The 20,437-nt window shown below is 43.8% G+C and overlaps 1 protein-coding gene across 2 annotated transcripts in view; it reads right to left on the bottom strand.

The window, feature by feature from the left end:
• LOC124595918 (neither inactivation nor afterpotential protein C) overlaps positions 1-18,368 on the bottom strand; it is a 386,219-nt gene extending 367,851 nt beyond the window's left edge. For both annotated transcript variants that reach the window (XM_047134827.1, XM_047134829.1), the window contains exon 1: positions 18,235-18,368. The gene's annotated coding sequence lies outside the window, so the exon portion shown is untranslated. The remainder of the gene's footprint in view (positions 1-18,234) is intronic.
• Positions 18,369-20,437: the final 2,069 nt, after the last annotated feature.

Below are 20,437 nucleotides of genomic sequence, written 5' to 3'. Positions count from 1 at the left end.
ATTTATGAACATTATCTGTCAAGTTGTAGTACATTCAATACATCGAACTGCAACTACGTTTCAACCTTGTACACCCGTGTAGCATGGCCAGCAGAAAACATAATACCTAACGACACTAATACACTAATTCGAAAAAGTTGGTGGCTGCTTTCCAAGGAGACCACTACTGAAGTGGGCCCACATATGCCTCTTGGACACTTGTGTCTACTCATTTAACACGCTGACTCATCTCTTTCTTAAGGACAAAAAATGTTTACTTCTTCTAAATCTGATAACAATAACCCCTGATTCTCAAAGAGTAGTACTACTACACTACTGGTCATTAAAATTGCTACACCAAGACGAAATGCAGATAAACGGATATTCATTGGACAAATATATTATACTAGAACTGACATGTGATTACATTTTCACGCAATTTGGGTGCTTAGACCCTGAGAAATCAGTACCCAGATCAACCACCTCTGGTCGTAATAACGGCCTTGATTCGCCTGGGCATTGAGTCAAACAGAGCTTGGATGGCGTGTACAGGTACAGCTGCCCATGCAGCTTCATCACGATACCACAGAAAATCAAGAGTAGTGACTGGCGTATTGTGACGAGCCAGTTGCTGGGCCACCATTGACCAGACGTTTTCAATTGGTGAGAAATCTCGAGAATGTGCTGGCCAGGGCAGCAGTCGAACATTTTCTGTATCCAGAAATGCAGATGATCCAGGACCTGCAACATGCGGTCGTGTATTATCCTGCTGAAATGTAGGGTTTCGCAGGGATCGAATGAAGGGTGGAGCCACGGGTCGCAACATATCTGAAATACAACGTCCACTGTTCAAAGTGCCGTCATTGCGAACAAGAGGTGACCGAGACGTGTAACCAATGGCACCCATACCAATACGCCTGGTGATACGCCAGTATGGTGATGACGAATACACGCTTCCAATGTGCATTCAGCGCGAAGTCGCCAAACACGGATGCGACCCTCATGATGCTGTAAACAGAATCTAGATTCATCCGAAAAAATGACGTTTTGCGATTCGTGCACCCATGTCCGTCGTTGAGTACACCATCGCAGGCGCTCCTGTCTGTGATGCAGCGTCAAGGGTAACCACAGCCATGGTCTCCGAGCTGACAGTTCATGCTGCTGCAAACGTTGTCGAACTGTTCGTGCAGATGGTTGTTGTCTTGCAAACGTCCCTATCTGTTCACTCACGGATCGAGACGTGGCTGCACGATCCGTTACAGTCATGCGGATAAGATGCCTGTCATCTCGATTGCTAGTGATACGAGGCCGTTGGGATCCAGAACGGCTTTTCGTATTACCCTCCTGAACCCACCGGTTCCATATTCTGCTAACAGTCATTGGATCTCGACCAACGCGAGCAGCAATGTCGCGATACGATAAACTGCAATCACGATAGGCTACACTCCCACCTTTATCAAAGTCGGAAACGTGATGGTACGCATTTCTCCTCCTTACACGAGGCATAGCAATAATGTTTCACCAGGCAACTCCGGTCAAGTGCTGTTTGTGTATGAGAAATCGGTTGGAAACGTTCCTCATGTCAGCACGTTGTAGGTGTCACCACAGGCACCAACCTTGTGTGAATGCTCTGAAAAGCTAATCATTTGCATATGACAGAATCTTCTTCTTGTCGGTTAAATTTCGCGACTGTAGCACGTCATCTTCTTGGTGTAGCAATTTTAATGGCCACTAGTGTACGTTGTTCATGATGTTACCCGACTTTAAAGTTTAAAGAGAATAGGAACAAAAAGACAATGGCCCATCAGCGGTGGCGAAGCACCTCAAGAGTGAACAACATTATTGTAGCAAAGTACTGTCTTTTGTAGGTGAAAGCGGCGGCCTTCAGCTTACACGTGTACCTTGATAGTATAACACGCCAACACGATATGTTCCAGGAAGGGCTTTAAGTTTCACAATGCATGTTAGCCGCTAGGTTATTACTTTTGACTGTCCCTAATAACATAGAAACGCCGGTCGGAGTGGCCGTGCGATTCTAGGCGCTTCAGTTTGGAACCGCGTGACCGCTACGGTCGCAGGTTCGAATCCTGCCTCGGGCATGGATGTGTGTGATGTCCTTAGGTTAGTTAGGTTTAAGTAGTTATAAATTCTAGGGGACTGATGACCTCAGATGTTAAGTCCCATAGTGCTCAGAGCCATTTGAACCATTTAACATAGAAGCTTCAGTGTGTCGTAATATAGTACGATAAAAATATTTTTGTTTAGCTGTCAGTAGGTGGAGTATTGCGATTTGTCAATTATTTTCCTTGTTTTATAGCATTCGGAAATGGGATAACGTAGTGCCGAAACATATTGTGCTAAAAATATCACACATTTGACAAGTAGTGGCGTACCGTTCTCAGACTGATGTTTCCAGTTGTATGCATGCAGTCGTACTACACACTGGCATCCTCCCACCACATTACCATAACACCCATCTAGGGGAAGGACACCAAAACAAAATGTCGACTGATAAAGTGGAGTATCGTCTGCTGATACTATTTATGTATTTGAAGGCGAACAACGATGCAACAGTCAAGTGTGAGCTGGTGGACGTTTAAGGCAACAAGCCATCCTAATACCACACAATGTTTAGCTGGTCACACAAGTTTCACTGACGAAAACGCAAATGGCTGGCAGTATCTCTCTGAAGCGAGAACTGCAAGACAAGAGAATGCTCCGCTGCTCCAATAGCCGTGTACTACAGTCGAGACCATAGCAGAAAAGTGAAAACCATTCACAGACTAGTGTTCAAAATCTTGCACATACTGAACATGACAAATTCCATTGAACGCTTGGTTCCGCGATTCCTCACACCTATACATCTACAGCTACATCATACCTGCAGGCCACCTAACCATGTGAGGCGGAGGTACTTGTGGTGCCACTAACCTACACCCTAACCCCTTTCTTGTTCCACTCGCTAATGGCGCGTGGAAAGAACGATTGCTGGGAAGCCTCTGTATTACCTCTAATTTCTCGAATTTTCTCATCATGGTCGTACTGCAAGATGTATAATGGAGAAAGTAATACGTTGTTAGACTCTTCTCACAAAGCCCTCTCTCGAAATTTTAATAGTAAATCTCTCTATGATTCACAACGCCACTCTCGTAAGTCTGCCACTGGAGTTTGTTGACTATCTCTGCAACGCCCGCCCGGTTAGCCGTACGGTCTAACGCACGACTTTCCGGGGGGAAGGAGCGCCTGGCCCCCGGCACGAATCCGCCCGATGGACTTGTGTCGAGGTCCTATGAACCGGCCGGTCTGTGGATGGTTTTTAGGCGGTACTCCATCTGCCTCGGTGAATGTGGGCTGGTTCCCATTATTCCGCCTCAGCTACACTGTCGGCGATTGCTGCGCAAAGTTCTCCAAGTACGCGTACACCACCGTTACTCTACCACGCAAGCATACGGGTTACACTCGTCTGGTGCGAGACGTTTCCTGGAGGGGTCCACCGGCGGCCGAACCCTGAAAGAGTGGTTCGGTGTGGAGTGACTGAGGGGTGAAGTGGACTGCTGTAGTCGTCGTGGGGTTGTAGACCACTGCTGCTGCGGCGGGGCCGGAGCATCTCCGTCGTTTCTAGGTCCCCGGTCAACATAGAATACAACACAATACAATCTCTGCAACGCTCTCGCGCCTACTAAATGATCTCGTGACGAAACACACCGGTCTTCGTTCGACCTGGTTTATTTCTCCTATCAGTCCTGCCTCGAAAGGATCCCAGATTGCTGAACGGTACTCAAGAATCGTCGAACAAGCGCCTTGTTTGCTGCTTCCTTCGTGACCTTTATTTCCCTAAGATTCTTCCTATGAATCTCAGTCTGGCATCTGCTTTTCCTACTGTTTGTCTTATGTGTTCTGGATAGTTATGCCTGGATATTTTACAGTCGATACTGTTTCCAGCAATTTGTCATCGATGCCGAAGTTGTCCAGTACTGGGTTTCTTTTCCAATGTACGCGCAATATGTTATATTTATTTACGTTCAGAATAAATTGCCAAAACCTGCAACTTTCATCAATCCTGTACAGATCTGGAAACCGATACCTCCTTCTGGCGTTGCCTTGTAGACTATCACCATCATCTGCGATCAGCGTTATAGAGCTTCTGATGCTTTCTGCTAGATCCATTTATATACACTAGAAACAGTAATAGTCCTACCTGCAGGGAGGTGGTGAATGCAGTCGCATATCTGGTCCGATACTCGGTTAGCTTGTATTTTTTCACTAAACTGAAGTGCAGGACGACGTCAAATGCCTTCCTGAAGTCAAGGAAGACGGCGCCAACCTGAGCGTCGTTTCCTACAGCGCTGTGGATGTCATGGAGGAGCAGGGAGAGAGTTGAGTTTCGCAAGATCTCTGTTTGCGGAAACCATGTTGATTTTTATAGAGGAGATTTTCGTTCTCCAAAAACGTCGATATTCTTGACCATAAAACACTTTCTATAATTCTACAACAGATTGACGTCAACGATATAGGCGTATGCTTACCCGCATCTTACAAAAATCTCACCGAACCGAAGCAACAGCAGATATATTGCAGGTGTGTCAGGCCAATCCAGATGGCTTCTTTGGTCGCCTAATCACCAAGAATGAGCGCTGGTTGCATCACTATGAGTCCGAGGGAAAGCAGCAAAGCTAGCAGTGGAAACGTGTGGATTCACTACTGTGAAAAAGGAGAAGGCCCAACCATCATCGGACAGTGTGATGTTGAGTTTTTTTCGCACTACAGTCGTTTAGTGCTAACAGATCATGGTCGTAACAAGTAAACCGTCACAGGAAGATACTACCTGAAATCTCCTGATGAGGTTTTGGTAGGCTCTCAAGACGCTGATTTGCAGAAAGCTGTCCAAAGGGAATCTTTTGCCGCTCTACGACGACGCCCTAGCTCATTGTCCACAAGACAGTCAAACATGCTGCTTCTTTGGGCTATTAAATGTCACCTAACCCTCTGTATTTTCCTGACATGCCACCCAGCGACTTCTTCCTCTTTCTTCGGATGAATAACGCATTACGTGACAGACATTCCCTGAAAGAGAACGAGGAGATTCTCATCTTTGATGTTCACACTGTCTGTGATTATAGAGTGTCTGTAACTTCACAACAGCACAGCTGTAATCGTAAGTGACAGTGTCTGTTCCTTCAGATATGCATCCTTGTCTGAAGGACGTTGTAATGTGAACATAGAGACGCTGTATAAACACAGACATTGTAAGTATCAGTAATGTATCCATACTTCGACGGCCTAAAATGCCCGTAAAATATAAGTTCTGTCCCTGGGCGGCGATCACGAAACGTGCGAGCGTGAGCACTATTGACTACGCGACGTAAACAAGTTTGAGTCGGTCCTGGATAACTGCTCAGATAGCCGAAGTAGTTAGGACGACGGCTCGCGATAAGCGGAAATCCGGGTTTGAGTCCCAGACTGGCACAAATTTTCATCTGTCACTAACAACTGACTTCAATCCCGATTCGCAAAATGCGAACCAGTTTCCTAAGAGGTCTTTTCCGATACAGAACTTTCCCTGAATACTCAAAAACAGAATTCTTTGAGCAAAATCACCGGCAACTCATTTGTCGTTGGAGAAAATCTGTCGCATTGAAGGGTAAGTATGTGAAGAGGAGCGAACACCATCACCATGTTTCGCGGTCAGAAGTCCACCATTTTTCGAGGAACTTACTGAGACATGACGACGACTCTTGATAAATTTGAGAGGAGGGGGAGTTTGCTATTCTTAGCAGCTGATGTTCTTGTCCCCATATACATGGGCCAGTCAAATGCAAACGAGGAAAAAAGAAAGGAAATTGTTTATTATGTCAACAGTAATCGTCTTATCTGTTAATACGTTTACCTCCTGTGGGGCAGGACGGCCAGTGCCTTCATGGAAAAATGTATGCAGTAGCCTATGATACCATGATTGTATACAGGCGTGCATCTCTTGGTCCGAAGCAAATCAACGGTCACAAATGTCTTTCTTCAGGGATCCTAAATTATGGAAATCGCATGGTGAGAGAACGGGACTGTGGGCCACCCACATGTTGGCGGAAGATATTATGTGTACTATGGAGCGAAAGGAGAACCAATATTTGCATTGTGGAAGAACTTCCCATCACAAGAAGTGTATCTTCCCGTGTCTGCGGAAGATACTTCCAGTTCCTTGGGCACATTTTGAGAAGAGAAGAGGTTAATTTAGGAAAGACCATCTTGAAAAGCAAAATCGAATGCAGAATACCACTAGATAGATTAGTAAGTAGATGGTTGGATCAAATGAAGAAAATTATCACCATACCTCCTCACGCTATACATTGAAGAACCAAAGAAACTGATATAGGCATGCGTATTCAGAAACAGAGAAATGTAATCATGCAGAATACGGCGCTGCGGTCGGCAACGCCTATGTAAAACAACAAGCCTCTGGCACAGTTGTTAGATCGGTTACTGCTGCTAAATGGCGGGTTATCAATATTTAAGTGAGTTTGGACGTGGTGTTATAGTCGGAGCCCGAGCGATGCCACACAGCATCTCCGAGGTAGCGATGAAGTGGGTATTTTCTCTTATAACCATTTCACGAGTGTAACCGTGACTATCAAGAATCCGGTAAAACATAAAATCTCCGACATCACTGTGGCCGTAGAAACGGGACCAACGACGACTGAAGAGAATCGTTCAACGTGACAGAAGTGCAACATCTCCGTAAATTGCTGCAGATTTCAGTGCTCAGCGATCAACAAATGTCAGCGTGCGAACCATTCAACTAAACATCGTCGATGTTAGCTTTCGGAGCAGAAGGCCCACTCGTTTACGCTTGATAACTGCACGACGCAAAGCTTTACACCTCGCCTTGGCTCGTCAACGCCGACATCGGACTCTTGATGACAGTAAACATGTTGCCTGGTAGGACGAGTCTCGTTTCGAATTGTATTGACCAATGGACGTACACGGTTATGGAGACAACCTCATGAATCCGTGGACCTTGCATGTCAGCAAGGGACTGTTCAAGCAGGAGGAGGCTCTATAATGGCGTGGGGCGTGTGCAGTTGAAATGGTATGGGAACCCTGGTACTTCTAGATACGACTCTGACAGGTGACACGTACGCAAGCATCCTGTCTGATCACATGCATCCGTTCATGTCTAATGTACATTCCGACGGACTTGGGCAATTACAGAAGGATTTCTGCAGAGTAGCTTCAGGAATACTCTTCTGAGTTTAAACTCTTCCGCTGACCACCATACTCCCCAGACATGAACATTACTGAGCATACCTGGGATGCCTTGCTAGGTGCTGTTCAGAAGACATCTCCACCCCCTCGCTACTCTTTCTGATTTATGGACAATCCTGGACGATTCATGGTGTCAGTTCCCTCCAGCACTACTTCAGACGAGTCCATGCCACGTCGTGTTGCGGCACTTGTGCGTGCTCGCGGGGGTACCAGTTTTTTTGGCTCTTCAGTGTATAAAGAAGAGCTGTAGGTCGCTGTGGATGGAGAAATCTAGTCGAAGATTCAGTTAGTAGAGAAATGAATGAAGGAATGAAGTCACGACACTGAGCAATGAGTTAACCGTCTGAAGATGATGAGTGAGCTAATTATTTTAAATAGTAGGAGACTGATAGGCCACGTGCCACTCAGGCACACGGTAAAAATACAAATGGAAATTATGAATTCAGTAATCAAGAACCAGAATAAATCGGAGCATAAGGTGGAGGTCTCAAAATGGTGAAGGGCAAAGGAGAATCCATTGTTTTTCTTATAAAGGCAGTGAAGAAGAATTCCAACACATTTTGAAGTGAATGGATAACATACTGAGCACTGAAATTTGAGTTAATAATAAGCAAAGGCAAGACAAAAACAATGAATAGCAGCGGGAGGAGGATATCGACTAGTAAGTGACTACCATTGCAGAGGAAGTAACCAGTAGGTGTTGTCTAGGAAGAAAGGTTACGTTTAACGGCTGCAGCAAAGCATCAGCAATAGCAACTTTATATTGGCGACGGAAGCGTTCTATAAATAACGAAAGCTGGTGTTTTCGACCACTCATATTCATTTTAGGTATTTCTGAAACAAACGGGTGGAATACAGAGCAGTAAATAGTAACACTAGAGAAACAGTGAACATGGTATTGGGGGCCCATGGAAAGTGATGAGATTAGAAAGATTCCGGCATTCTCGTACACTGCTTATTATATTCCTGTACAGGGTATCACACAATTTAGACGGTAGAGAATCCTAAATTAAGTGCTTCGCGGTAAGGAACTGATGGTAGGAAAGGAATGAACAATGATTGCGACACACGTGTTTTTCGAACTGTCTGCTTCGGCGTTGCGGTCGCTACTTGGAAAAGCAGCCCACAATCGTCTGTAGTGTATCTTCAGTAGCATTTACCATACTCTGCATTTAATGATGTGGCCGAGGAAGTCTATCGGGTAGAGCACAAGAATCCGGCCAATAGGTATCTTGGTTAGATGTCCGGTAGGAACAGGCACTTTTCCTCGAAAAAAAAAAAAAGCCAGAGCGACGAGCCCACCACTCTCCCCCTCCTAGTGAAGAAAGGCTGCACTCTGCCTGCATTGAGGACAACAGCCTGGTCACCGTTTGTTCGCCACAGACTTTACCTTAATGTTGAGTACATGATAGGATTCGTAGATGGAGAATTATTTACTACAGAAGTTTGCAGACAAGCATTTAACATATGGCGCAGATACATACAGCTACCGAAAAACCGAAAGCATGTACGTAGAAACGTTTCGAAACAAGGATCAGAAGAATAGAATAAGAAAATATCACCATATACAGAAACCTGCAAGAAATTACATCATTCAACCCACAAGGAGCTGGCCGATGATCTCAACAATGGACACTCCGCGTACTAGAATCTAAAGAGATTGTGTTGTGCTGTATCGTATCAAGTGGAAGAAGATACATGACCAAACAGTCGTCAAATTACCTGCGAAATGCGTGCTTCGTAGAATATAGTGCGGACGGTGAGAGAGCAATTATTACGCCCCTATCAGAATAACCGCATTCAAATAATACCAATCATTTTAGTACACAGATTCTGCTCTGAGAGTAGATTATGTTCTGCTGCTTGCATTAACATTGATGGCCATCACACTGAAAAGTTTTTGTGAAATCATGTTACTGCTTGAATTGAAAGTGTAGAGGTCAGAAAAAAAGCTATGTATTTGCGGCGTAGTGTTTGGATGTTATCCCTTTTAAAAATTTTGACTCGCATGTTTGGTACACACTATATTAAGCAACCATTTGCTGGAGATGAGCTAAACTTTTTTTTTGTACATTTATGTCGATATTGAAAGGTTTCCCGTCAATATATACACTAACAATTATCCTTTTAGGTACAGTTCTAAGAGTCTAACTGCCTGCCTCATCACATTCTGATATGTCACGCCGAACGTAACACACGACACTAATTACTACTTCCCATCAAGGTGAAAGAAATTGCTGACATTGTTCTTTTTGGGAAGTTTCGTGCCCAGTCGATTTATGGTGAAAGTATTGGAGTAATCACACGGTGTCACACATTCTACTTTCATAACCGCTTATGGAAATGTGTCATAGGTACTGCAGCGCATCTGTATAATTCACTTTCGAAATGCATTCCAAAAAACTAGAGGAGTGTTTTCGATAATTATTGTGCATCTTTATTGGAGAGTGACCAAAATTTCTGTTGCTCCAGTCTCCTTTTGAAATACAGCTACCAATCGTTGCTCTTCTTTTCGCTGTGGATGTTCTATGTTGCTTCTCGTTTCATACTGACATGGAACGTACATATTCGTAGGGCGTAAAAGGATTTAGTGAGCTTTTCTGTCATAAACAAAGCCCAATTTCCAGTAAACTGTCAACGGATCAGTGGAGAAAACGGTGTCCGACACAATGTTCCAGATATTTATTTTGCTCGTTTTATTTAAAGTCAGACTGCGTTGTGTATTCTAAAGAGATTTCGTTAGGTTGTGCGAGCGTAGCTGTAGTTGGGATAGTGTCAGGTGGTAGTTCGCACCTAAAGGAGAGCCGGCCGCGGTGGTCTAGCGGTTCTAGGCGCTCAGTCCGGAACCGCACGACTGCTACGGTCGCAGGTTCGAATCCTGCCTCGGGCATGGATGTGTGTGATGTCCTTAGGTTAGTTAGGTTTAAGTAGTTCTAAGTTCTAGGGGACTGATGACCACAGATGTTAAGGCCCATAGTGGTCAGAGCCATTTTTTGAACCTAAAGGAGAGCATAGAGGTCACATGTGCGCCGTACATGGTCCTGCAGCACGGGACGGCTGGGAGGTTACAGGCTGAGGGCGTATTGTACTGTTTTATTAGTACATATTCGTAGGGCGTAAAAGGATTTAGTGAGCTTTCTGTCATAAACAAAGCCCAATTTCCAGTAAACTGTCAACGGATCAGTGGACAAAACGGCCTCCGACACAATGTTGCAGATATTTATTTTGCTCGTTTTATTTAAAGTCAGACTGCGTTGTGTATTCTAAGAAATTTCATTAGGTTGTGCGAGCGTAGCTGTAGTTGGGATAGAGTCAGGTGGTAGTTCGCACCTAAAGGAGAGCCGGCCGCGGTGGTCTAGCGGTTCTAGGCGCTCAGTCCGGAACCGCACGACTGCTACGGTCGCAGGTTCGAATCCTGCCTCGGGCATGGATGTGTGTGATGTCCTTAGGTTAGTTAGGTTTAAGTAGTTCTAAGTTCTAGGGGACTGATGACCACAGATGTTAAGGCCCATAGTGGTCAGAGCCATTTTTTGAACCTAAAGGAGAGCATAGAGGTCACATGTGCGCCGTACATGGTCCTGCAGCACGGGACGGCTGGGAGGTTACAGGCTGAGGGCGTATTGTACTGTTTTATTAACTAATAACAACGACACTGTTCTAATGAAACAGTTTCGATTCCAAGTTTGTGAGTGATTGGGAGGCTTGCCTATCATTCAAGGAAGGCAGTACCAATTCTTAGGTAGCAAAATCGCTTATTTCATACACTATCACATTAATGTGACCGCCTGCCTAAAGTCTGCTGAGTAAGCACCTCTTGCAGCACGGGCCGCCGCGAGACGTGGAGGGAGAGAGTCCATAAGATTCTGGAGGATACCGAGAGGTACGTGGAGCCATGATGACTCCAATGCCGTGGACGGCTGCTCTAGGTTTTTCGACTGAGGATCTATGGCGCGAACACCTCGAAGAGGCAGTCCCACAGATAATCGATATCTTGAATCCGGGGAGTCTGGTGATCATGGAGTACGGAAAGCTCATACTGGTGTTCTTAGAAACGCACCCGTGCACTACGTCACTTTGCAATGTCCTGCTTGTAGATGCCATCATGCAGAGGAGAGCGAACTCCATGTAGGCGTGGACACGGCAGCAATGATAGATACATACTTGCGTTGATAAATTGCTCCGTCCAGAATTACTAGATCACCCAGGGAATGCCACGAAAACACTCCCCTGACCATAACGCTCCTGGTCGCAGGCTGTTTGATTTCAGATGGTTCACGCCGTGTACGCCAAAGGCCATCTGTTCAATGGACCGTAAAACGTAATTCATCTAAAACAAAAGGCCACCTGTCGCCATTGAAGTGACGTCCAGCTGCTGCACTAGCGTGCTAACTTCAGCCTTCGTCGCCGATGAACAGAAGTCAGCGTCGGTGCATGAACCAGGCGCTTGCTGTGGAGGCCTGTATGCAACGACGTTCATTGGGCGATCTTTGAGGAAAGAATGTTGATAGGCCCTTGGTTCATCTGGCGATCAGCTGCTCAACAATTGCACGTCTTTTCACCTGTACACGTCTCCACGGTCATCGTTCACCCGAGTTGTCAATGACTCGTGGTGCATCACAGTTGTCACGGCATCGATTTTGGATACCGCCATTTTGCCATGCACAGTATACTTCAACCATGGCGGCCGCGAACAGTTTGCAAACTTAGCTATTTCGGAAATGCTTCCTCCCTTGGCCTGAAAGCCAATGATCATGCCTTTTTGGACGTATGACAAATCTCTCCGTTTCCGCATTACGACAACGATAGCACTCTTTTCCGCATACCCCAGACCCGCTTTATACAGGGTGAAAAGTATTTAAACTGACAAACTCTGGGATGTTGTAGGGGACATGAAAACAAATATTTTTCCTTAATGTCATTTTTTCCCATGAGGAGTATTTAAACCGGCAGAGGAAGATTTCTCTGGCGGCAATTTAATTAAACCAACAAACACTCTGCCTCTGTCAATCCACGTTTCTGGGAACCGTCGGTCCAGGAATCGACGCACACGATGACTGAAATGTGCCGGCGCCCCGTCATGTTGGAACCACATGCGATGTCTTGTAGGGAGCGGGACGTATTCCAGCAATTTTGGTAATGCTCTGGCGAGAAAATTCCAATTGTGGCTGCCATTTAATGGCCTATGTAGCAGATACCGCCCAATTAAACAGTCCCCACACATTAACGAAGAACCATACTTGATGAGCGCTAGTAACTGTGACATGTGGGCTACCCTCACACCAAACATGCCAGTTGTGCATGTTGAAGACTCCATCACGCCCGAACGTTGCTTCCTCAGTAAACAACACAGAGGATGGAAATGTAGGATGCATTTCACACTGTTCTAGGTACCACTGCGAAAACTGTGCTCTGGGTGGATAATCAACTGGTTCCAGGTTGTGGACACGCTGTAAGTGAAATGGACGTAACAATTGCGCTCGAAGGACTGTTCTTACATTCGTCTTATTCGTCCCCATGTTACGTGCAATTGCACGAGTGCTGATTGAAGGATGCCCCTTCACATGATCCAAGATAGCTTCCTCAAACTGCGGCGTTCTTAAAGTGCGACGGAGTCCCTGTCCAGGTAATATGCTTACTGACCCGGTCTCACGCAGAGGTTGGTTCACAGCAGCAAAGGTCGTATGTTGCGGGATACGGCGATTGGGATATTATTGTTGATAAACCCGCTGTGTAGCTCGTCCGTTGTGGTGCGCTACGTAGTGCGCACAAACCGTATCAGTGTACTCACTCCAGGTGTATCGCTCCGTTAGTAAACAGAGACAATGTACTACTACACTGGTGGACAGCAGTTTCCTACAACTGAAGAGCGTAATACGACCTCTAACAACTGAAGATCCTAATACGGCCTCTAACAACTGAAGAGCGTAATACGGCCTCCGCCGGTTTAAATAATCCTCATAGGAAAAAATGACATTAGGGAAAATATTTGTTTTGATGTCCCCTACAACCTCACAGAGTTTGTCAGTTTAAATAATTATCACCCTGTATACTCTTCACGTCTAGTGCACCACCTGCCGTTGTGAGTGGTTATTGCACTTTGACGTCACATTAATGTGACTGGACCGTGTGGTTATACTGTAGATAAAATGAAGGACCAGTTCAAGACGTTCGGCTGTTTGATGGGTCTCAGGATTCACTTTTTGAGAAGATTCCTTTTCCCTGAAAATGTGAACGGCTGGAATACCAGTATAATGTGAGACTATTGCTGGACAATTAACCGTGACTTAAAAAATGCAGTTCATTGGAGAAAAAGCTGCACTGGATGCTTTAACGAGAAAAGGAAAGAAATGTAAACCAATGGACGCATAATCCTATGTAATAAAATGGTTTTCTTGGCTTTACTTCAATAATCTCTTTGTTCACATTAAAAATTGAATAATTAGAAGACCGGCCGTGCGGTTCTAGGCGCTACAGTCTGGAACCGCGCGACCGCTACGGTCGCAGGTTCGAATCTTGCCTCGGGCATGGGTGTGTGTGATGTCATAGGTTAGTTAGGCTTAAGTTGTTCTAAGTTCTAGGGGACTGATGACCTCAGAAGTTAAGTCCCATAGTGCTCAGAGCCAATAATTAGAAGAGAAGTTCAAAATACCGAGTATGGTCTACAATCGGAGTAGCGGGTTTTTAGGTGCTGGAAGATGATGTCCTCGTGAATGAAATGTCAAACAGTGCTTTAGTTAAAGCTATTTGACCGGGAAACACTCAACTCAGAGCATCTTTTTATGTCAATACAGCAAATAGATGTTTTTTCGGTCCTCTCCGTACATTAAAGTATATGTGTTCTCCATTTTACCATAGATTACATGTTGGTACTAGCCTATCGTTTTAAGTATATTATAAAATCTCCTGGACTGTCAAATAAATTCAGACTTATTTGTTACGGCATCCCGTACACAACTTCAAATGTGAAACCATACATTCGTCTAAACTTCGACTGTTATTTGAATCTAACACTATAGAGTTAAATAAAGCTAGTCTTAGTCGTATTTTTTATCAGAATTCTTGAAAAAAGCTACGTTTGTTTTAAAGAATAAGGGCCGACAGTAGGACGAGACTACTCGTTACTAGATCTGAACAAAAAAAATTTAAAAATCCGAAATAGAGAAGAAAAAGAAACCCAAAGGAAAGATTATGAAAAACGAAAAGAAAGACAGTTTTTCAGGGAATTCATTACTGGAGAAAAGATTATTTAGAATAAGTGATATGGATCTAGCTGTGGGAAAAAGGAAGCCTGGTGATGAAGACGCAGCCTTCGTTTTCTATGAAGGACGTTTTTCAGAAGACGATAAGGCAGAGCTGTCGATAGTGCGCACCACGTGCAATCTGTAGGCACATTCTTATGAAGCGAAAACAGGTATTCACAGTTTTGTAAATAAGCTGAAGAAAAATTAAGTAGGTTTCTATGTTCAACTTTAGTAAAGATCGAAAATGTACTGCATAACAATCTTTTGGAATAATGCTGTACTGAAGAAATAAAATGATATTACTTCAGATACTTTTTCTTTCTTTTTCCAAACCTTTTTAGCATGCAGTCGAAATTAAGACCACGAAATGAAACCGTCAGTTATGTTACTTCTGAAATAGAATTTGAAAACAGTTGTTTAGTTATTTCACGTAACCAGATATGATTGCAATATAATTCGCTCAGTCGACATATTTAAATGCTTTCAAAATTGTGTTGTTAATACACATCAGCTACGGTGAAAAAAAGTTTTATTCGATATGTCGACCTTTACCACTTTTCATTAAAATTAGACGTGTTTTGGATATTTTGCAGTGTATGGCGAAGCCACCATAAGGCAAAACTGAAGGTGATAGAAAAAGACTGAGATGAAATACATATCCACATCTACAATCTACGAGGGGCGTTCAGAAAGTAAGCTCCGATCGGTCGCGAAATGGAAACGACTATGAAAATCCGATAAAGCTTTGCACAGATGTGTTGGGTAGTGTCTCTAGTATAATCCCAGTTAGCATCACGTCGCTCTTCTCGTTTCTGAGCTCGCAGTGAGTGCGTAAAGATGTCTAGAAAATAGTGTCTGCCGCCAAGTACGAGGGCCTGGTGAGAAATTTCGCCTGAAGCTATGCAGCTAACATTACATAACTGTCGTGCTGTTTCGTCTTCACAATTCTCAGCCGCATTCTGCAGGGGCAATGAAGATGCTCCTGCATCGTTTTCAAATGGAAATGTTAGATTACCCACAATACAGTCCGCAATTGTCTCCCCCTGAGTTTCATCTCTGGTCACATGAACCGCTGTCTTTGAAGACAACATTTTGACACAGACAACGAGGTGTAGGCCAGCGTGGAGAATTGGCGGAAAGCACTGGCGGCTGCCTTCTATGATGAGGCTATTGAAAAGTTGGTACAACGCTATGACAAAAGTCTAAGTCAGAACGGCGACTACGTAGAGAAGTAGCTGAAAGGTGTAGCTAATTGTTACAAGTAAAACATTTCTGATGTTCACTGTGGTTTCAATTTGGCAATCAATTGGAGCTTACTTTCTGAACAGGCCTCGTACATCCGCCGCGCAAACGACAGTGAAGCTCATGGCAGAGGTACCTCCTGTTTTATCAGTCATTAGGGCTTCTTCCCCTCCCGTTCACGCATGATTGCGAGAAGAATGATTGCTTCAATGCGTCTGTGCGAGCAGCAACTAGTGTAATTTTGTCTGCACGTTCCTCACGGGAAGGTGCGGAGGGGGATGAACAGTTCCTCTACATTTTGGTGCTCTAGAAATTTTGTAAGTACACTTTCGAGCGATATTTAGCGCTCATTTTCAAGCGTCTGCAAAATGAGATTTTTCAACATTCCACACTCTCCGGTTAGACAAACAAATTTGCAGACACTTGTGTGACCCTTCAATGTGCTTTGGTAGTCCTATATGGTATGGAGCCCTCGCATATGAGAAATATTCTAGAATAGGTCGCACGATTGATTAATAAGCAACATCCTTGATGTACTGATTGCATATCCCCAGTATTCTAGGAATAAAATAAAGCCTGACATCTGCCTTACCTACGACTGAGCTTACGAGATCGTTACATTTCATATCCCTACAAAGTGTTACACCCACGTACTTGTATGAGTTTCCCGATTCCATCTGTGATTCTTTGATACTGTAGCCAAAGGATGCTACTTTTCTTCGTTTTGTGAGGTGCGCAGTTTTACTACTTTGAACAGTTGCCAGTCTTTGCACCACTCTGAAATTATATCAATATCTGACTGAATATTTGTGCAGCTATTTTCAGACAGTATTTTATTATTTGCAAAAATTGTGAGGTTACTGTTAATATTGTCTGCAAGGTCATTAATGTGCAACATGAACATCAAGGTGCCAACACATTTCCCTGGGGTACACCCAAATTTTAGTTCTACATTTGTTGATTGCTCTCTATCCAAGATAATTTGCTGCGTCGTCCCTATCGAAAAATCCTCAATCCAGTCACTGATTTCGCTTGATACCCCTTACGACCGTACTTTCGATATGGATTCAGACCTAACAAAACCATCAGCTTTAGCAAAGAACTATTACCTAAAAAGGATGGTTACGATTTAGTAGGACTCTGAAACTTCCGGACAAACTTAATTATGTTCACAGAACGTTTATCCATCCCACCAGTCGAGATCATCGACAATTTTTACCTGCTATTGATAAGATGTCGACCCTGGAGATTCCAATACTTTCTAGAATGTTTTAATTTGAAGTTTGAAGTAAAACAACAAATGACAAAATAAATATTTTTCTTGTGTGATATAATTACAAATTAGCAATTTTCGGGTGTTTTTTTCTTTAGTTGTACGGCCAAACCTTTATTCTTCCTATATTTCATGATTCTACATGGAGGGAAGCTCGCTGTAGGTTGTAATGAGTGAGTCTGCGAGTTTTAAAATGGGTGACATCTTTTGATTGCATTGACTCAAAAGATTGCAGTTATTACACCAAGGGTGGTGACTTGACACCTCCATCCATTTCTGTGAAAAAGGGATCTTAATATGATTACAAACTAACAATTTCAGATTTTTTCCTTTACTTGTACTGTGAAAACTGTCTTGTTTCCAAATGTCATGGTTCTGTACCAACGGGAGGTACCCTATGGGTTTTGATGAATGGGTTTGCGAGTGTCAAACAATATGAAATAAATTGCCATATCTTTTGATTGCCCTGACTTAGAAGCTAACGTTTATTACACCGCCAAGGGACCATAGCTCTTAATATGTGCATAAATTTCAGCTTTATACATCTAACCGTCCCCGACAAGAAAAGGGGATGGACAGATAGGAAGTCTGATAACAAATAACAACTTTTTTCGTGTGGTATAGGTACAGATTAACAGTTTTCTGATATTTTTCTTTGATTGTAGTGTGAATCCTGCTTCTGGACAAATTTCATGATTCTAGTGAACGGGAAGTAGCCCAGAGGTTTTGATGAATATGTTTACGAGTATCAAAATACATTACATAAAATGACTTTATCTTTTGATTGCATTGACTTGAAAGTTTAATTACTTTACGTTGTCAAGGGACCGTAGACCTTAATATCTGACATAAATTTCAACTTGGTAAGGCAACCCGTTCTTGAGAAGAATAGTTTTGAACAGTCCAACGGACAGACGGACAACAAGCTGTTTCTGTAAGAGTTTCGATTTTACCGATTGAGGAACAGAACCTTAAAAAGTAATAAACATGTATTATTTAGTTTACCTGTGTTACCTACAATAAGTCTGACATTAGAATAAATACCAACTGATAAGCCTATGTATACCTATAATTATTGGTGCTACTACACTTCTATGGGTCACACCACTGCCTGTAGACTGCTCTCGCTACAGACAGCAACATAGTGCCCAGTGTCAGCAGAGTCTGTTGGATGGAGGGTGAAGGTGTGGATATCGTGAGAAGCTACGTCTCCAGTAAGTTGGTGGTCTTTAGTCCAGTTACCTGCCGTCCCGACGGCTGGTGGCTGCGCGGCTGTGTGTAGAGACGAGAGAGTGCAGAGTCTGTCTGGAGCGGCGGCGGAGGCACAGCAGAGGCGCGGCTGCGGGGGCGGCGGTCAGCGGCGGTCTGAGCCTCCGGGACGGCGGGCGCCGGCGAAGCCCCCGCCGCCGGGGAAGCCCCGGGCCGCCGCCCCCTCCCCGCCACCCCCGCCGTCGCAGCACAAACACGGCTTCACTGTGGCGCACAACCTATCGATGGGTCAAGGCGGATCTCGGTCGAAGCTAGCCTACATATCGCTCGCTAAAACCCGACAGCGCGGTTGCAGAATTTTGTATAAATCGTTGATTTGTGCTGATGTGGAAAGGCCGGCAAGTGTGAATCACATACGAGTATCGTTCTAAACTTACTTATTTTTAAGAGTTAGAATTTGGTGACAATATTAGCCAACATTTCTTCTACATGTACTATTTTTCTACGTAGCACTGACAATATTATCAACATTTCTTCTACATGTACTATTCTTCTAAGTACTCTCCATCACCTTTTGTGACCTTACGGCAAAGTTGCCTAATAGCCGGTATTTACTATTCATAAAAACTTTGGTCCTGTGATCGTAGCCATGATTACAGTGCACAAATTACCTCATCGTCTTCATAGTGTGTCGGTCATGGTGATTACCTAAGTGGCCCAACCAGGTGGAAGTGCGACATGTCTGGATTGGGCAGTGATGTCCAGCCCAGTTTGGAGATGGGCTCCTGGCTTCTGAGACATGTGTGTAGATGTGCATTGTCGCGTTGGAACAAGAATCCTTGTGGATTCTCGTCATACAGAACACGTCAGAAATAGTTCTTGAATCAGTTCAGAGTCTTCGCATTTGTCTCTGAATTAATGACTGAACGTTTTGGCAGCACACCGGCGAGAATGATTCTATCACTATCCCAAAAGACTGTTACCCTGACTTTGCCAGTAGAGGGAACTATCTTGAATTTCTTCTTTCTGGGTAATTACTGGTAGTGCCACTTCAGTAATAACCTTTCTCTTTCTGGCTAAAAGTGATGCATCCTTTTTGTTTTAATAAAAAGTAATCCTGATCGAAATAAATATTCATTTTTTATTCTGGTTACCAGTTTCGGTCTTTACGACCGTCGTCAGACCAAGACTCTGAAATTTACAGGGCTCGCCATCTAAAACTGTTCGTGAAAATACCTGGAAAACTGCAAATAGAATTAAAAAAGATTGTATTAGAAGTTGTTCGTCTCAGAGGGGAACATCCAGTAACACCAAGCTCGACCCCCGTCCCCAGATCAAGGGAGTGAGAGAGAGAGAGAGAGAGAGACTCTGTGTGTGTGTGTGTGTGTGTGTGTGTGTTTGGAGTTTACGTGCGCTCATCAGCGTTGTTATCAGCGCCCTTAGAAATGTTAAAGGAATTGAATGTAGATAAAAGGGCTAAAGATGTTGTCACACCATGAGGAGAGAAAACCTACGAAATGACACTAACTGACTCACTCCCAACTCTCTCGCGTTGACACACACAGTCACTGCATCTCACACGGCGTAAAACAAGGAGAAAAGGATTAAAAGTGGTAAACATTAGAGTGGGAGGGGAATCCGGATTATCAGGGGAAAAATACGTTACTTCTGAATTTAGCTTTTATTTTGTTGCGTGATGGATGGCGCTGTAACCGAAAAAAATGTCAAAATGACTTAAAAACCGTGGAAAGGCGATAATATTTCAAGAAAAATACACCGTATTAGGATCACTGAGGATCTGAATGGCAGTTATTATGAAATCTTTAGTGGGAAAACGGTTTTTATAGCAAACGAACTTGATTCCCCAGAATATATTTCGCTACTTTGTCGATATTATTGCGTAATTTCTTTCACAGTTCCTGGGTAACGTTCAAACTAGTTTCAATTCGTTGGCAAACAAACCATTAAGTTGTTCCAGCTGCTTTCCATTTCAGCGACATCTGCCTTTAGAACCTCCTACGTTCCTAGTCTGATGTATATTTCTTGAGATATTATCATTTGCTGGTGATTTTTAATTCATTTTGGTATTTGTTGGTTACAGCGCCATCTATCACACGACGATAAAAAAAGATACAAAAGCTAAATATATTTTCACGAAAATTTCGAACAGACGATGAGAATATGGTTTCCTATTTAAGATTTTAAAGTTGACCCTGTACAGCCCCCCCCCCCCCCC

This window comes from Schistocerca americana, chromosome 2 (genome assembly GCF_021461395.2).
Source record: "Schistocerca americana isolate TAMUIC-IGC-003095 chromosome 2, iqSchAmer2.1, whole genome shotgun sequence".
Taxonomy (NCBI): Eukaryota; Metazoa; Arthropoda; class Insecta; order Orthoptera; family Acrididae; genus Schistocerca; species Schistocerca americana.
This window is presented reverse-complemented; position numbering and strand designations above follow the sequence as displayed.